This window comes from Octopus bimaculoides, chromosome 2 (genome assembly GCF_046866305.1).
Source record: "Octopus bimaculoides isolate indiv1 chromosome 2, ASM4686630v1, whole genome shotgun sequence".
Classification (NCBI taxonomy): Eukaryota; Metazoa; Mollusca; class Cephalopoda; order Octopoda; family Octopodidae; genus Octopus; species Octopus bimaculoides.
In genome coordinates, this window is record NC_142929.1 from 89449046 (window position 1) to 89467188 (window position 18143).

General features: G+C 34.7%; 1 protein-coding gene across 1 annotated transcript in view; it reads right to left on the minus strand.

Annotated features, from left to right (window-relative positions):
* Nucleotides 1-18143, minus strand: part of LOC106870661 (neuropeptide SIFamide receptor) — a 324203-nt gene that overhangs the window by 84999 nt on the left and 221061 nt on the right. The window lies entirely within an intron of this gene.

The following is an 18143-nucleotide window of genomic DNA, read 5'->3' on the forward strand; positions in this document are numbered from 1 at the left end:
AAAGCACGTTAATCTTTGCATGACCAAACAAGCATCTCAAAAGGATTACTTAGAAAGTTTGCGTATATTTTCACAACTTCATTATAAAATAACACATCTTTACATATTAAAATAGCGTTTTAAAAATAATACAAACAAATGAGTGGACAACCCTCAAATATACCTCTTTCATCTTAATTGGAAAAGAACAAAAAACTATTTACGGAGATATATAAATAAGGCAGATTTTTCACTTCCCAATCTTTTCCATCCATATAGACATCGATATCATTCATAGGAATGTTTAAATATACACACAAGCACACATCCGATCAACAAGTTAGATAAAAGTAATAATTGAAATTTGAGTGTCAGCATAGTCATATATTAATGTGGAAAAATCTTCTAAGAACTAAATAGATCAAGTAAAATAATGAAAAGAATATAAGCGAAAAGTAAAGGAAACAAAATAAAGGTAAAAAAATAAAGCGAGAGAGGGGCAAGTGGAAAGGGTTAGGAACCATAGAAGTAAGTATAGATCAGTGGTTGTCAATCATTTTTCACCTATGGACCCCTTTGATCAGTATTTAGCTCAGGTGGACACAAAACCATTCCATGGTGAAAAAAATTCTATTATAGGCGCAGGGGTGGCTGTATGGAATGAAGCTTGCTTCCCAACCACATGGTTCCGTGTTCAGTACCACTGCGTGTGACCTTGGAGTGTCTTCCACTATAGTCTCGGACCTTGTGAGTGGATTTGGTAGATGGAAACTGAAAGAAGCTCGTCGTATGTATATGTATATATATCTGTGTGTGTGTGTGTGTGGGTGTGTGTCTGTGTCTGTGTGTCTGTGTCTGTGTGTGCCCCCCATCACCGCTTGACAACCGGTGTTGGTGTGTTAACGTCTCTGTAACTTAGCGGTTCGGCACAAGATACCGATAGAGTAAGTACCAGGCTTTAAAAAAATAAGTACTTGGGTCGATTCTTTCGACTAAAAATTCAAGGCCGCAGCCTAATGAGTGAAACAAGTAAAAGGTAAAAGGAAAAAGGTATAGTATTATAATGAAATATAGTTAGGAACTGTATAAAGAAATTCTTAAAATATGTTGTGTATTGTAGAAGCATTACCGATTTATTGCACTATCTCTGTCTGTCTGTCTCTCTCTCTCTCTCTCTCTCTCTCTCTCTCTCTCTCTCTCTATCTATCTATCTATCTATCTATCTGCCTGCCTGCCTGCCTGCATTTGTGAGAGAGTTCTCTAAAAAGTCACCAACGACAATGCAGGAAGGCTGTTTGTGCTGGGCAAAAGGATTTGGACGACAACTAACGTCGGAAGAGAGGGTTGTGCAGGTTCACCAGAAACTCTTGCGAAGCCCCAAGAAGTCCATAAGAACAAGTCTAGGAACCCAAATCCTCCAACGACAGTTAGGCGCGTCTTGAAGAAACGCTTGCTAATGAAGCTGCAGCTTGTTCAGGCCATAACGGCAGATGACAAGCGAAAGCACAAACAATTCTGTGTTGATATGCAAGAGAAACTTGAAGAAACCGACTTCAAGAACGTCATGTTTTCGGTGATGAGGCTACATTTGATACGAATGGCAAAATCAATAAGCATAATGTTCGCAGTTGGGCAGAAGAAAATTCCCATGTCACAGTTGAGTGAGAAAGAGACTCACCAAAAGTGAATGTGTTCTGCGCCATCTCCAAGAAATCCTGCATGGAATCCATCCACATACCTTTGAATTTCTCATTTAAATTTGGAGGAATAAATCTTTTGTTGCTCATCATTATGCCTGTTTACTGTCATTTGCTTTGACTTAGTATTTCTGTGATACTTGCAGCTCAAATGATATCAAAGTTTTTGAAACACCCTGTGTGTATATATATATATATATATATATATATATATATATATATATATGTGTGTGTGTGTGTGTGTGCGTGTGTATGTATATATATATATATATATATATATATATATATATATATATATATATATATATATATATATATATACATATTTTCTGAGTGTCATTTGCAATATGCTTTAATCTTTGTTGTTATGAGAATGAATTGCTTGCGCCAGTAATATGTTGGATATTAAATAATTATCATTTATATTCTTCATGTATGTGAGCCCTGAATTGTTGGAACAAGAAAAGCATGTAATACAAAAGACTCAACTCTTGGACTTACTGTATTATACGTCATCTCTAAGGAATTTGCATTGACGGGCTTCTTTCAAGAAAAACTTTCCATTTCTATACGCTCTGTTAGCTAGCATTCGCAGGAGTGGTGACTGAGGAAATAATTCGGATGTGTATGGCCGTCGTACAGTTGAGTTATGATAAAAACCACACAATATTAAATGGAAGAATTACTCAATACTTTTTTGTAGAGTACATATTATGATTCTACAAGAGGGGCCAAAGTGACTTGGAAATTTCGGTCTGCAGTCCGAAGAAGTGTAGTCAACCGACTCTTCCAAGTCACTATTATCTCCCTTCTTGCAAAGGTATTAAAGTATTAGCTACTCGATTTGTTGAGCATTTAAACAAATTGTCTGCTTGTTTCTCTGGGACTAGTCAAATTAATGCAGACTCTTCTGATGAAAATCCATTAAGGTTCGAAAATCGATTAACGTTGTCTTCATTTTTTTCAGTTTACTGACAAATAGCTAAATTATACAGGTTATATATGTCTGTCTGTCTGTCTGTATATATGTATATGTATATATATATATATATATATATATATATATATATATATAAATGTATATATGTATATATATATATATATATATATATATATATATATATATATATATATATATATATATATATATATATATATACAAAATTTTAAATTTAAAAGAGAGTTTTGACGCTGATATCCATTATTATTGAAATTTATCCCTATGTCAACATTTATGTATAAGGCTATATTTAACTGTCAAATTCAAGTCAAACATATAAATTGCCTTACACATCTTCAAGGAAAAAGGTTAAGAACAAAAGGTAAACACCAAAACATCATCAACACATTGTGGAGATATCATCGTATGAACAAATATATATTATATATATGTATTTGTACGTCCCCCCTCCAAAGCTTGACAACCGATCCGACGTTGGTGTGTTTACAACTGCGTAACTTAGTGTTTCGCCAAAAGTAACCGATAAATAAGTACTAGGCCTACAACAAATAAGTACTGGGGTCGATTTGTCCGATTAAAGGCGGTGCTTCAACATGACCGCAGTCAAAATTACATTACTGACACAAATAAAAGAATATGCATATTATATGCACAAACACACTCGCCTACGAGCACATGCATCGCATGTAACATGGCAGGATGATTAATTTCTCTACCTGTTTTAAGTTTCCTATACATTAGGACATGCATGCAGAACACATGCATGCAGATATGCATGCAGAACACCTTCCCTAGATACAGCGGAATATCCATAAAATGAAAACTAGTAGAAGGGAGAACGGCATCATTTATCGGTAGGTTCTAATTGTCTTTAGTATGAAATGAAATGACTTATTCCAGGATATACATCCGCACGTTCTATGTATCGAATTGATGATTTTTACGTCCTAAGCTGAACCTCATAGCTACAAGGCCATGCATCATTACATGCACAGACATACGCATTACTCACCTCCATATATATATATATATATATATATATATATATATATATATATATATATATATATATATATATATATATATATATACATATATATATATGAGTGTGTGTGTGTGTGTGTGTGTGTGTGTGTGTGTGTGTGTAAGAGAACGCTGGTTAATTTCCACACCAATAATTTTGCCTCATAAATTCCAAATTAACGCATTCCAAACGAGCAGGACCAACAAAGACAATTAAGGGAGAAACTAACACTGGAAAAAATGAAGACAGAAATAGAACTTCATAAGCTTAGAGCGCTAAGCAATGAACAAAAATTTTAAAACATAGATGAGGAAATCTACAACGAATTAAAGAAACATTCAGATGGTCAACGCTTGGAAAGTGTCTTTAAACTGTGGAAAACAGCTTGTGAAGCTGAAGAAACAAGCTCCCTACAACGCTGGGAAAAACAAGCCAATTTCTTTATTAACTACGAAACACAGTTCAACATAGAATATGCATCGGAGAACCCCTTCTTGAAGAAAAATAAACCAAAAACATACACAGAAAAGAACCCACGCTTAGCTAACACAAGCCACAGACGGTCAAGGGGACACAACTCCACCGACCTAACCTCACACCACAAAATAACTTACAAACAACACTCAGGAATTCAGCCTACAATAGAAAATCGGGACGTAATCCTCATGGCATCCTACATACAAATCAAAGGTTCCATCGAAACCTCCAGACTAACCCAAACTTTTGGGAACCAATTCCTACCAATCATCTCTCAATAAATGGAAGAATTTACCTCCGAGACTTAACCCTCAACATGGTTACTTCAATCATTCAACTAGACACAACCTAACTAGACAATATAACTCCCTCCACCCACATTACAATATTAAAAATAAATTTAACCCAAACCACATCAACCCTAGACAATATAACAACCTTCAGTACAACCATGATCTAGCCCGCTACACAGTCACTCCACCACAAACATATAACCACAGACATACTTTACACCCATTTTTTCCTCAGCAATCCAAACACAATACAGACTTTCCACAACAATCCACCTACTACAACCATTTTTTAGACCTAAATTAGAGAAACAGAGATGTGAAATGGAACAAAATGTACAAGAACAACCGAAAATAATCAACTTATCAAAGCAAATCCTAAGTATTACGCAAACTAAAATTCTACCAAGAGGTTTAAAGTTTACTCCAATCCCTAGCAGATCGAACACGAATGAAATTAAGAATAACACTATGGATTTCTGCCGAAAATTACGCCTCACAGAAGCACTTCACAGCTACACCAGCGAAGATGACTCAATAGTAATAAACAAAAGTGAATACAAGAGGCAGAGATAAAGCACTTGATGCTTTTTGTGAACACATTACCAGTTTTCCTTTTAATACCCTACAAAAACAACGAATCTAACCTTAATGTAAAAGGATGGAAAGGCCTAATCGAGTTAAAAAATGATATAAACCTCACCATTAAAGAAGCCGACAAAGGAAGTGAGGTAATGGAGATGGACACAGAGTACTACAAAAAGTTAATACTCTCCATGTTGGAAAATAATATTTATTATGTGAAGATAGTACAATGCAACCAACAGAAGACTCTTAAAAACTTATCCTGTTTACTTCAAATACATGGAAAGGGCCTCACTAAACATGAAATTGACTATCCAATTTTAAATACAGACCTAGTCTATTGTACAGATTACCTAAAATACTCAAAAATCCACATATTTGTAAAGCTTGCAAAGTTTCTCCAAGCCTATGCATTAATGTTCCCCCCCCCCCCCTACTGACCTCAAACTGAGACCCATCATTGCGGGCCCTGCTTGTGAAACCCAACGTTTGAGCAACTTCCTCGACATCTTACTCAAACCGTTTCTAAAATATGTGAAAAGCTTCATCAGGGATGACTATTTTGTTTTTGTAACATATTTCTATTATATATATATGTATATATATATATATATGGTGGAGGGGAATGGCTCTGTCATGTGATTAACGGCACAGTTTCAGTAGTTTTCACTATATACTTGCAATGTTCTGCGTAGCCACGTATGACTTGCGCTGATATCGTTAAATCCGTACCTCGTAAACCGAGAGAAGTAATACTAACGTTTGTAAATGATGTGGAGCAGGAAGAATTGGAAAGAATTGCAGAAAATTAAACGATATTTCATTATCTTAATCAGGAGAAAATAAATCGGTTAGTTATATTCATGTATTTCGATTTTCTTCTACAGTGGAGCTGTTTGTATTTTGTTTGGAGTCTTATATGCAATCTGTTGCATATAATGTTTAATTACACCTTACACTCTACAGTTAATTCAGTCATTATTAGATTCCTGCGGTAAATTATCGACGCATGCTTCGAATCGAAGACACCTTGTTATGCTTGACACTAGTACGTATTCACTGTTTGGAAGGAAATTGTATTAATATGAGGAAAAATACGAGGTTGTTAAAACCTTATGGAGAAAATGCAATATACATATATATATGTCTTCAAATTGTATTTTGTTCGAGGTCTTTGATTCTTGAAATGATGTAAAATATCTATCGGGGATATTGAACGTATAAGTTTTAGAGTGGGATGCTTTTGAAAACTATATTCTTTTTGGTACATTTGTCAATGCTTCTGTTTACATATAGTAAAATTATTGCGTGTATTGTGGAATATGTTTCATCGTTTCATGTGTATGTGTGTATGTTTCATCCAAACAAACACACATACACACACGCACACACATGTGGGTGAACCGGTCGTGCTACGTTAATCAATTTACCATTTATGTGGTTGAGATAAATATGACACAATTATGATAAGAGTGTCGAAAATAGATTTATGCAAAGTAACTGAGAAGTGTTGGATTTGGTAGGATCTGTGAAGGCTAATCTTTAACGCAAGACACAAAGGGCTCTGATCTAATCAGTGGCTCTGTTTCTGTTTTCTATTCCAGTTTTGCGCTTATGTTTCAGACTACCATACATACACGCATGCACGCATAAATACATGCGTAAACACACACACACACACACACACACACACACACACACACACACACACACACACACACACACACGCACGCACGCACGCACGCACACACACACACACGCGCACACATAAATACACACACACACATACACACACACCTCTGCAAAAAAAGTATAGTGTTTTACTGGATTTTATTGAAGGGCTAAAAAAACAACGCTGAGTATTGTTTTGCGCCACCTACAGACATAGATGTATATTTATACATACATATATACGTGTGTGTGTGTGTGAGCATGTCTGTATATCTATATCTATATATAAGTGTGTTTGTGTGTTTGTGTGCATGTGTGATACACACTTATATATTTATACACTTCACGGATATATATAAATTGATATACAAATTTCTAGAATATCAACCTCATAAGTTCTATAGCAGAATGCGTGATAAAACTATTCGATATTTTATACTACTTGTGGTTCTTTATCTTCAATGGTAAACTAATTATTTTTTCTTATTTGTTTATATCTCTGAAATTAAAGAGTTCGTGAGCAAAGTTATTGATTTCAAAGATTCAGTTTCACTTCTTTTCGTTGTGTCTTTCTCTTTATGAAAGAAAACGTATCACAACAACACTTGATAGACGTCTCAAAAAATATTCATCTCATTACTGAATAGCTTCTATGGGGTTTAGCAAATTTTTACAAAGAACTTCTGTTTAGCACCACTTTTAGGATAAGTAGAGAGAGGTTCCATTGTCTGTAAACTTATGTCTAATGTGTAATGTGTGTTTGTGTATGCATATTTATAAAGACGCAGGCGTGGCTGTGTGGTAAGAAGCTTTCTTCCCAACCAAATGGTTCCAGATTCAGTCCCACTGCCTGGCACCTTGGGCGAGTGTTTTCTACTATAGCCTTGGGCAGACCAAAGCCTTGTGAATAGAATTGGTAGATAGCAGCTGAAAGAAGTCCGTCGTCTAACAACCTACGTACGTACCCACCCACCTACCTACCTACCTACCTACCTACCTACCTACCTACCTACCTATCTACCTACCTACCTACATACACACACACACACACACACACACACATATATATATATACATACATACATATACATATATTTGGAAATGGATGCGTGAATTTCAATTAAATAATAAATAGAGAATAATATATAGTATATACATACATATACTTATATATATATATATATATATATATATATATATATATATATATATATATATATATATACATGAAGATATGAGTGCATGACGTCACCAACGGTTCAAACAACAGGAAATACGTAAACAACGAGAAAAAATAGAGAACAGGAAAACACAGGGAAAAGATCCTTGTCGGCTGCCTTTCTACTCCTCATATCGAGCAGAGGAGTAGATAGACAGCTGACAACTGATTAAGTGTCCTTCCTCTGTGTTTACTAGTCCTCTCTCTCTCTCTCTCTCTCTCTCTCTCTCTCTCTCTCTCTATATATATATATATATATATATATATATATATATATATATATATATATATATATATATTATGTCTCTGTGTGTCTGTACTTGTTCCACCACAAAGCACCACAACCGCTTCTCATCCGTTGTCGGTGTGTACGTTCCCGTAGCTAAGCGGTTCGATATATGATGTCGATAGAATAAGTACCAGACTTCAAGAAATAGGAACCGAGATCAAGTCATTCAAGAGGATATCCCAGCATGGCCCCAACCTATTAACTGAAACTGCTGAAAAAAAGTAAAAAGTTTATATACATACATACAGACACATACACGTATGCATATATACACATGTACATCTGTGTTTATATATATATTTGTGTTTGTCTGTTTGTGTCTTGCTCACCTTTGTATGCCCTCATGACCATAAATGTTTGTAATATTAATAATCCTTTCTACTATAGGCACAAGGTCTGAAATTTTTGGGGATAGGAAAAGTTGACCACATCGACCACAGTACTTGACTGTTACTTATCCCGAAAGAATGGAAGGCAAAGTCGACATCATCGGAATTTGCAGTCAGAACGTAAAGACATACGAAATGCCGCTAAGCATTTCTGTAAAACCTATATCTGAGGATTTCTCCATATATGTAAAAAAGTGCGAAGAAAGAATTACCCAAAATTCTGAGTACTGCTTTTCTTTAATATATATATAAAGCGACGAAAACCTTTTGACAAATTAAATTTAAATGTTGAAGTGAATCTAACGGATTTTGTGTTATTTTAAATGGCTTATAAACACCTTCCACGCTGCAATTGTTCTCGTTCCAGCACACGATCTCAGACCAGGTCACTTGCTATGCAAGTGCATCTCCGTAATATATATATATAAATTTATTAATGAGGGTAGAAATTGATATTGATCATTTAAAACCAGTGGTCTAGCATATTAAAAAATCCGAAGATTAAAATTATAGTACATACAAGAATAAGAGGAATGACCAGCAAATGTGGATTCCTGAATGCTAGAAGTAGATGCCGAATCATCCAACCACGAAAAAGAATGTTCTCAGTAGAAAAAATATCAGCGACACAACAGACTAAATGAGTAAGACAAATGAAAAAATACTAAAGTATGATTAATTTACATACCATGGTTTCACCTGTTAACATTTACATAAGTAAATATCTGCGGGATCATCAGCGTAAATCTGTCTCCTTTAGAATGTAACACACCGAGCTAGACACAAGCCATCCACCCGTAGGTGAACACGTGTAGAGCTCCGTGAATTACACTCAGTGTATCCTTTCAAATGTCTTCAAATCTGGCGCGCTATATTTACTTATGTAAATGATAACAGGTGAAACCAAGGTACGTAAATTAATCGTATTTTAGTATTTTTTCATTTGTCTTACTCATTTAGTCTGTTGTGTCGCTGATTTTTTCTACTGAGAACATTCTTTTTCGTGGTTGGATGATTCGGCATCTATTTCTAGCATTCAGGAATCCAGATTTGCTGGTCATTCCTCTTATTCTTGTATATATATATATATATATATTCCGAATTTGTGTAAATGTGTATAGAATAATATATCAATTGAATATAATTACAACATGGTCTGGTTTTCAGGTTTATTATTATTGTATTTAAAAAAAGAGATTTTTACAATGTTGAAGTGTGTTAAACATCAAAAGAATATTTTGCAATGTTCATAAAGTTCAATTAGTGCTTTCATACGTTCGTAGTAGTCATCAAATTTGAAAGGGAATTTAACTGACAGTTGAGTTTTCGACAAATGCAGTAAAATGACTGATTTCTTCCTTTTTTATACTTTTTAGAAGACTCCAGCAAGCTGAATTTTTCGAATACGGTTTTAACCAATCAGCATGCAGCTTAAACGTCACGGTTTCCCGTATGCAACGATAATACTGGCATAAATCCAAGGCGTGATCTAGTAATAAGAAACGTGAAAACTACACCGTGTTGTAACTTTATTCAACTAATATATATATATATATATCTTCAACTAATATATATATATTTCACTAAATGTATGTATGTGTGTATGCATATATGTATGTACGTGTATCATAACTACCCTCCGGCTGCACCTCTCCTACCCACGGATTACACTGGACCCATCTTCTGATTGGAAATCGCTTCAATATACCACGACGTCTAAAAAACTTTTGAACTTTTCCACTTTTGTCTCCGTATTCTTTCTGTTGAAGAGCGTAGCTCGAAACGTCAAAGACTTTCCGTATTCCCGAGCGTCATACTAATATATACTTTTGTTATTTACACCACCTGTCCTCGTCTGTTGTTATTATTTGTATATTCTCCCATATATATATATATATATATATATATATATATATATATATATAGCACTACGCCACCATTTACTAACATACATATATATTAATTATTAGTTGAATAAAGTTACAACATGGTACACTTTTCACGTTTTTTTGTTAGCTTATATATATATATATATATATATATATATATATATATATATATATATATATATATATAATCATATATATATATATATATATATATACATATATATACATATACAAACATATAACTGCTGAGCGAGTTATCTTCTTTTGATATTTTCTCCTGTACTTATCTCTCTTGTGTTTACGTATTGTACCTGATGTGTATTATATATATATATATATATATATATATATATATATATATATATATATATATATATATATATATATATATATAAGGGGCACAATACTGGAGATTCAGTATGCACCAAGTGGCAAAATTATGCGTTGAAGATATGTGGAAAACATGTAAAAGGTGGATGAGAAATGCCTTCGTTTCACATAGTTTAATATCATTTTATAAAGAAAGTTTTTAATATATATATATGTACATATTTTATGGATGTTGTGATATCCAACCGGTTTTCGCTATCGAAATTAGCTTTTCAAGGGACATCGGGAAGTAATCATTTCTTGTGACAAAGGATTCTTGCCATTTTGGATACTTGAAAAGTAAGAATGAGTTTAGAGAGTGAACAAAGAGAGGAAACAGTTGGCACGGGAGAGACTAACTCCTCAGTATAACTGTTGAAGTAGGAATGTATAAGAATCAAGTAGTCAAGTTTGTATATTAAGGTGCGACAAAAGTACAGACTACGCTTTAATATACAAACTTGACCACCTGATCCTTACACGACATCCATAAAATATGTGTATATATAAAAAGATACTAAACTATGAAATGAAGGGATTTCTCTTCCACTTTTTCTATATGTTTTCCACATATTTTCAACCCTATATATATATGTGAAAGATTAAAATTAAGGTCAGGCTGTAATGCCAGTCTAGAAACCGGTCCAATCGCCTATATTATTGATTCCGTTATTGTCATTTTTATTTGTTACACTAGATAATGATAGAGTCAATGATTTCTTCGCAATTTTTTTTTCTCCTGAATTTTCTCTGTATTGAAATATATATATATTAAGAAAAAGGCGGTAGTCAGAATTTTGGATTATACTTTGTTAGCACTTTTGTTTCATACATAGAGACTTCTCCGATATATGTTTTACAGAAAATTCTTTTGATTTTATATACAAATCTGGGAGGACATATGTCTTTGTTTTGCTTTGCTATCTATATGTGTGTTTACATAGAAAAACAGAAAAAGCGAAAACAGGAAAAAGAGAGGTAGTCAGAAAGGAGGATAGAAAAGAGTAAGCACGTTTAGATACAATGAAGGCAAGACAATTATTCTATGAATCTTACCAAAACCGCATAGCTATGTTTATTTTATAAAAGATGAGGAGGGGGAGCTAAATGACAATACTGATGTCCATACAGGGGACGACGGAGTTACTAGGTCTGTAATAATTTAGCAATTGATTGCCTTTCTTTCTGTCTTCCTCTCTTTTTTCTCCTCTTTTTTCGCTCTTTTTTCTTTTCCACTTTTTCTATATAAACACGCATAAAGATAACAAAGCAAAAGAAAAACACATCCTCTTCCTGATTTGTATAAAAATCAAAGATATTTTCTGTAAAAACTATATTTGAGGCGTCTCCATGAATGAGCCGAAAACGCTAATATAGACTACCTCGTTTTTGCTCAATATATAAAATCTATGTATCATTTCAAACAATCTACAAACGCACACACACACACACACACACACACACACACACACACACACACACACACACATATGTACACATATACATATATATATAGATAAATACGAATATATATATATGTATATATATATATATATATATATATATATATATATATATATATATATATATATATATATATATATATATATATATGGGAGAATGTACGAAAAAACAACAACAGACGAGGACAGGTGGTGTAAATAACAAAAGGATGTATTAGTATGACGCTCAGGAATACGGAAAGTCTTTGACGTTTCGAGCTACGCTCTTCAACAGAAAGAATACGGAGACAAGGAGAAAAACACGGAGAAAAAAAATTGAATAGTGTTCAGTCAACGGTCAATCAATACATATATATATTTATTATATTTATACACACACATATATATATATATGCATGTATGTATATATCGGGGGGGGGGTGTATGTGTGTGTGTGTGTATATGCTGTGTGTGCGTGCGTCTGACCTCTATTTTGTGCCCCACTAACACTTGACAACCGGTGTTGGTGTGTTTACGTCCCCGCTATTAGCGGTTCGGCAAAAGGGTCTGAAAAATAAGTGCCACGCTTAGAAAATTAAGTACTGGCGTTGAGTTGCTCGACTAAACACTTCAAAGTAGTGCCCCTGCATAACTACAGTTCAATAGCTGAAACAAGTATAAAGATATACATGTATGTGCGTGTGTGTGCGTATGTATGTATGTGTGCGTGTGTCTTTGTGTGTGTGCATGGATTCACAACGGTAGTGCACCAGCATGAACGCAGCTTTCAAGCTAAAATTAGTTCAAGAGTTATATATGTGTGTATGTGTGTGTGTATGTATATACTTATATACATATACACACTTATATATACATATAGAAGTATGCATGTATATATAAATTCTCCTACACACAGACACATATACACGTATATATTAATATACAAGCACATAATTATATATGCGTGTGTATATGTGTGTGTGTTTGTATATGTATACGAATAGATACATACATATATAGAGTGTGAGAAAATGAGAGAGAGAAGATGATTTACATGTACATACACACGCACACCCACACCCACACCCACACCCACACCCCCACACACATATATACACATACACATACACAGATATATGTGCGTATGTACGTATGTGTGTGGAGAAAGGGCGCTAAATCACCGCGTGTAGAATGCAAGAAAATTACCGATGGTCGTCTTTGGGAATGGAAAGTAAATAAATTAAAAAAGTTAAAAACATTTTGATGCATTGAAGGCAAAACAATTATTCTAGGAATTTTCCAAAACCGCTTAGTTGTGTTGATATTATAAAAGATGAGGAGGTGGATCTAAATAACAATAAGAATGTCCATATAGGAGACGACAGAGTAACTAGTTCTATAACTATTTACCAAATGAATGTTTTATTTTGACATCCATCCTTTAAGTGTGTTCGATTTACATAAAGATTGAATTATATCTTTACACAAACTACTATACGAACAATAAATATACTTCTCAAGTTGAAAATAGATGACTGTCAAAAGTTGTTTAAAATGTCTGTTTCTTAGAGTTATACAATTTATATCTTTTTACATATTGTGACATTCTGTGAGTCATATAACTGACTGGTAATTTTATTACGAGAAATAAAATGTGAAATTATTAGATATACACATGAACATAGTGTATATCAAGGTACATGGCCTAGTGGTTAAGGTATTGCACTCACGATGAAGAAATCGTGGGTCTAATTCCTGTACCGGGTGATGCCGTTGTGTTCTTAAGCAAAGCACTTCATTTCAAGTTGCTCTGCGATCATTTCGACACTTGGCGAGTGGTACACCATACACCAGTTCAGTTAACAACGATTTGATGAGGAGATTGAGCTAATATACAGCATATATATTTGATGGGTATAAACAAAACATTTGTGCAGTTTCTTCAGCAATTATGCTATGTTATATGTGCATTGATGTATGTATATATGTGGGCGTAAAAACCAATACACAATTATAAGAATGCATATTTTATCTCTCCGAATATTTAAGAAGATGGCTTCGCAACGACGAGCTCTCAGGTTCGATCTGTGGCACATTTGGGGGAAATGTCATTTTTCATAGCCACGGTTCGATCCTTAGTTGCTGAATGAAATTGGGCCAACGAAAACTGAACGAAAGCGCGTCAAATAGATTGCAGGTGTCATTCAAAATATGCATACTTGCCACACATTTTGTCACGCTGATTCTATACAAGAATTGCCTTAAGGTTAGAGCTTTTCGTTTCAAAACTCAGCCACTTAGATGTTAATTAATAACTAGATAAGTTAGTTGAATGTGCAACTGAAAACTGTTTACTGAACGACGGAGATTCACCGCCATTCCGTCTCCACCCTGCACACACAGACACAGACGCAGACACACACACACAACACACACACACACACACACACACACACACACACACACACACACACACACACACACACACGCACACACACAATATACAATAAAATTTAGTTTCGAATTTATTTCCAATAATAATATAGTGTACGACTTGAGATGTTTGTTGTCTTCTTCAACAATTTTATATATATATATATATATATATATATATATATATATATATATATATATATATATATATATATATATATATATATATATATATATGTATATGTATATATATATATATATATATATATATATATATATATATATATATATATATATACATATATATATATGTACACACACACACACACACACACACATATATATACATATATTTATACATATATATATATGCGTGAATGTGTGTATGCGTGCGCGCATACGTAATTGTATATATCTATATGTTAATAATAAGCGTTCGCCGTGTATTAGCAAGATAAAATAGGCTGATATTGGAACATATATGCCCTCAACAACGTAGAATACGCATATATATATATGTATATATATATATATATATATATATATATATGTACAAATAACAACAGATGAATTGTGCTGAATAGAAGTGCTCTGTATGTATGCATGCATGTGTGCATATTTATGTACGTGTTATTATTGAATATATATATATATATATATATATATATATATATATATATATATATATATATATATATATATATATATATATATATATATATATATATATAATGTGGACCGGTATATGTGTCAATGTGTGACTAAGTAGATATATCATTATATATTTCTGTATGTATGCATATAAATGCCTGCTCCTCGGTCTTTCCATTTTTATTACTTTTTAATCGATTTTGGGTCTGGAACTTTGTCGTTAAACTAAAAATAAAAATACCACTCATCTTATTTATAACTCTTTATAAGGTAGAACGTGACGGTATAAGCCTCTTCCCCGATCCACTTCTCCCTTCCGTAATTCTCCATCCAGTATAATCCACTCCCCGATCCAGGGTTCTAACGGTTTCCTCATTAAAAACTACATCCTAGCAATGACCGAATTTTAGTCGGGAGATGCAAAAGGGTACTTTTGACTTGGTATTGACATGTCCAAAACGTTTACTTCTTACATGTATTCATCTGATGAAGACGTTTTTTTTTTTCATGATGTAACACTTCTATTCATCAATAAAAAGCATCAATAAAAAATGAAACAAATGTAGCGAACCACAATCCATTTGTTGTTATTTGCTTATCATTCACCTAACTCGGAACTTGCGATTCACTTGGATCTGAAGTCTTTTAAGAGCAGTACAATGGGTGCACTGTTTGTACCCATCTGTGATCCTGAGGACTCGCTGTACATTCAGTCGGCCATTTATGATTGTTCGCATAACAGGAGTACAAATCCATGTTTACCTTAGTAAGTACGTATTTGTCTTCAAACATTGTTTCACACGATAGCGATATCACCGATCAGACCTTGGCACATTACTAAGTAATTTATTCAATTCAATCCTGAAATTTATATGTCAAGCAAACTGAATGAGGGAATAATATGCCCAGTCCATAAAGGAGGAAGCAGAGCAGATGCCAAAAACTAAAGGCTTATCACTTTGACTTCGCACATTAGTAACGTCATGGAACGGATAGTCAGAGGGAAACTACTTGCATTCCTTGAAGAAGACAACTTGCTGACTGATACCCAACATTGCCTTCGACCAGGTAGGAGCTGCCTGACTCAGCTCTTACAGCACTATGTTGAGGCAGTTACTCAACAACTAAAATGTGGACGTAATATACCTTGACTTTACAAAAGCTTTTGACAAAGGGGGTCATGGTATGATATGCCACAAACTGCATGATCTAGGAATAGCTGGAAAACTTGGAGAGTGATTACATGACTTCCTGAAAGAAAGAAGTCAGACAGTAGTGGCCAATGGAGCCACCTCAAAGAAAACAAAAATAGTGAGCCGTTTTCAACAGGGCACTGTCTTAGGACCACTGCTTTTCATTGTGGCCCTCTCAGATATGCCCTTAGCTGCCCGGATAGCCACCCTTGCTAGCTACGCACATGATACAAAAATCTCGCAGAAAATGCGGAACACCAGCGATGTTGCACACCTGCAGCAGGAGTTGGACTCAATTTACAGATGGGCTGAGGATAATAATATGCAGTTTAATGCTGAAAAATTCCAAGCCCTGCGCTACCATCATCCAAAATTGAATATAAAATTTTACAGGATACACCGGTCCACAGGTGATTGCAATCCCAGAGCCTAAATCAGTAAGGTACCTGGGTATTGACATGAGTGATGATACCACTTTCCAAGTGCACATTACCAGGATGGCGACGAAGTGCAGACGACTGACTGGGTGGATCCTGAGAACGTTCAGGACCAGAGAGAAGGAAACCATGATGGTCCTCTGGGGGACATTCATCATCAGCCACGTGGACTGCTGTTCCCAGCTATGGTCAACCAACAGTGTAAAATTAACAGCAGACCTTGAAGCAATCCAGTGAAACTTTACGAAGAGGATTGACTCGCTGCAACAGCTCAGCTATTGGGTAAAGCTGAAACAGCTAAGACTCTACTCCTTGGAGCGAAGGCGGGAGAGGTATGCAGTAATATACATCTGGAAGATCCTGAAAGGAATTGTGCCAAAGTTTGGTATTGAAAGGTACACCAATGCCCGAACGAGTCGACATGCATAGTGTTAAAGATCACAGTAATGCCATCGCGCTTCAGGACCAGTTATTGCAACAGCCTGGGTTTCAGGGGCCCACAGCTTTTTAATATTCTACTAAAGAGTACGAGGGACTCACAGAATGTGGATGTAGGTGTTTTTAAATCAAAACTGGATCTCTTCTTGTCAAGAGTCCTATATGAACCTACGGCAAGAGGTGCAAATGATGATAGCGACATCAAACTCCCTTATTCACCAAATGCTGCATATAAGAGAAGGCTCTTAATAATACCAGTGTAGTGCCCCAGCATGGCCGCAGCTCTGAGCTGAAACTACAATATATATATATATATATATGTGTGCGTGTACACACACAAATATATGAATTTACACACACACACACACACACACACACACACACACACACACACACATATATAATATATATATAGTTGAAGTTTATAAAAAACAAAAGACGAAGACAGGTGTGTAAACAACAAACAGGTGTATTAGATTAACGCCCAGGAAGGTTATGTATTAAAATTAAAATAAAGGTGTTGAACGATTACAACGCCAGTCTGGTAGAAATAGACACCCAAATGGTCTATGAACCACTTAGATTATTACTCCACTACAAAAGGTTCTAAGCGAGGAAAATAGACAGCGTATAATGTCCTGTACCCAGATATGCACCTATACATACAAGTGGATGTCGGTATGCACATACCTGTACGTATATATGCATAT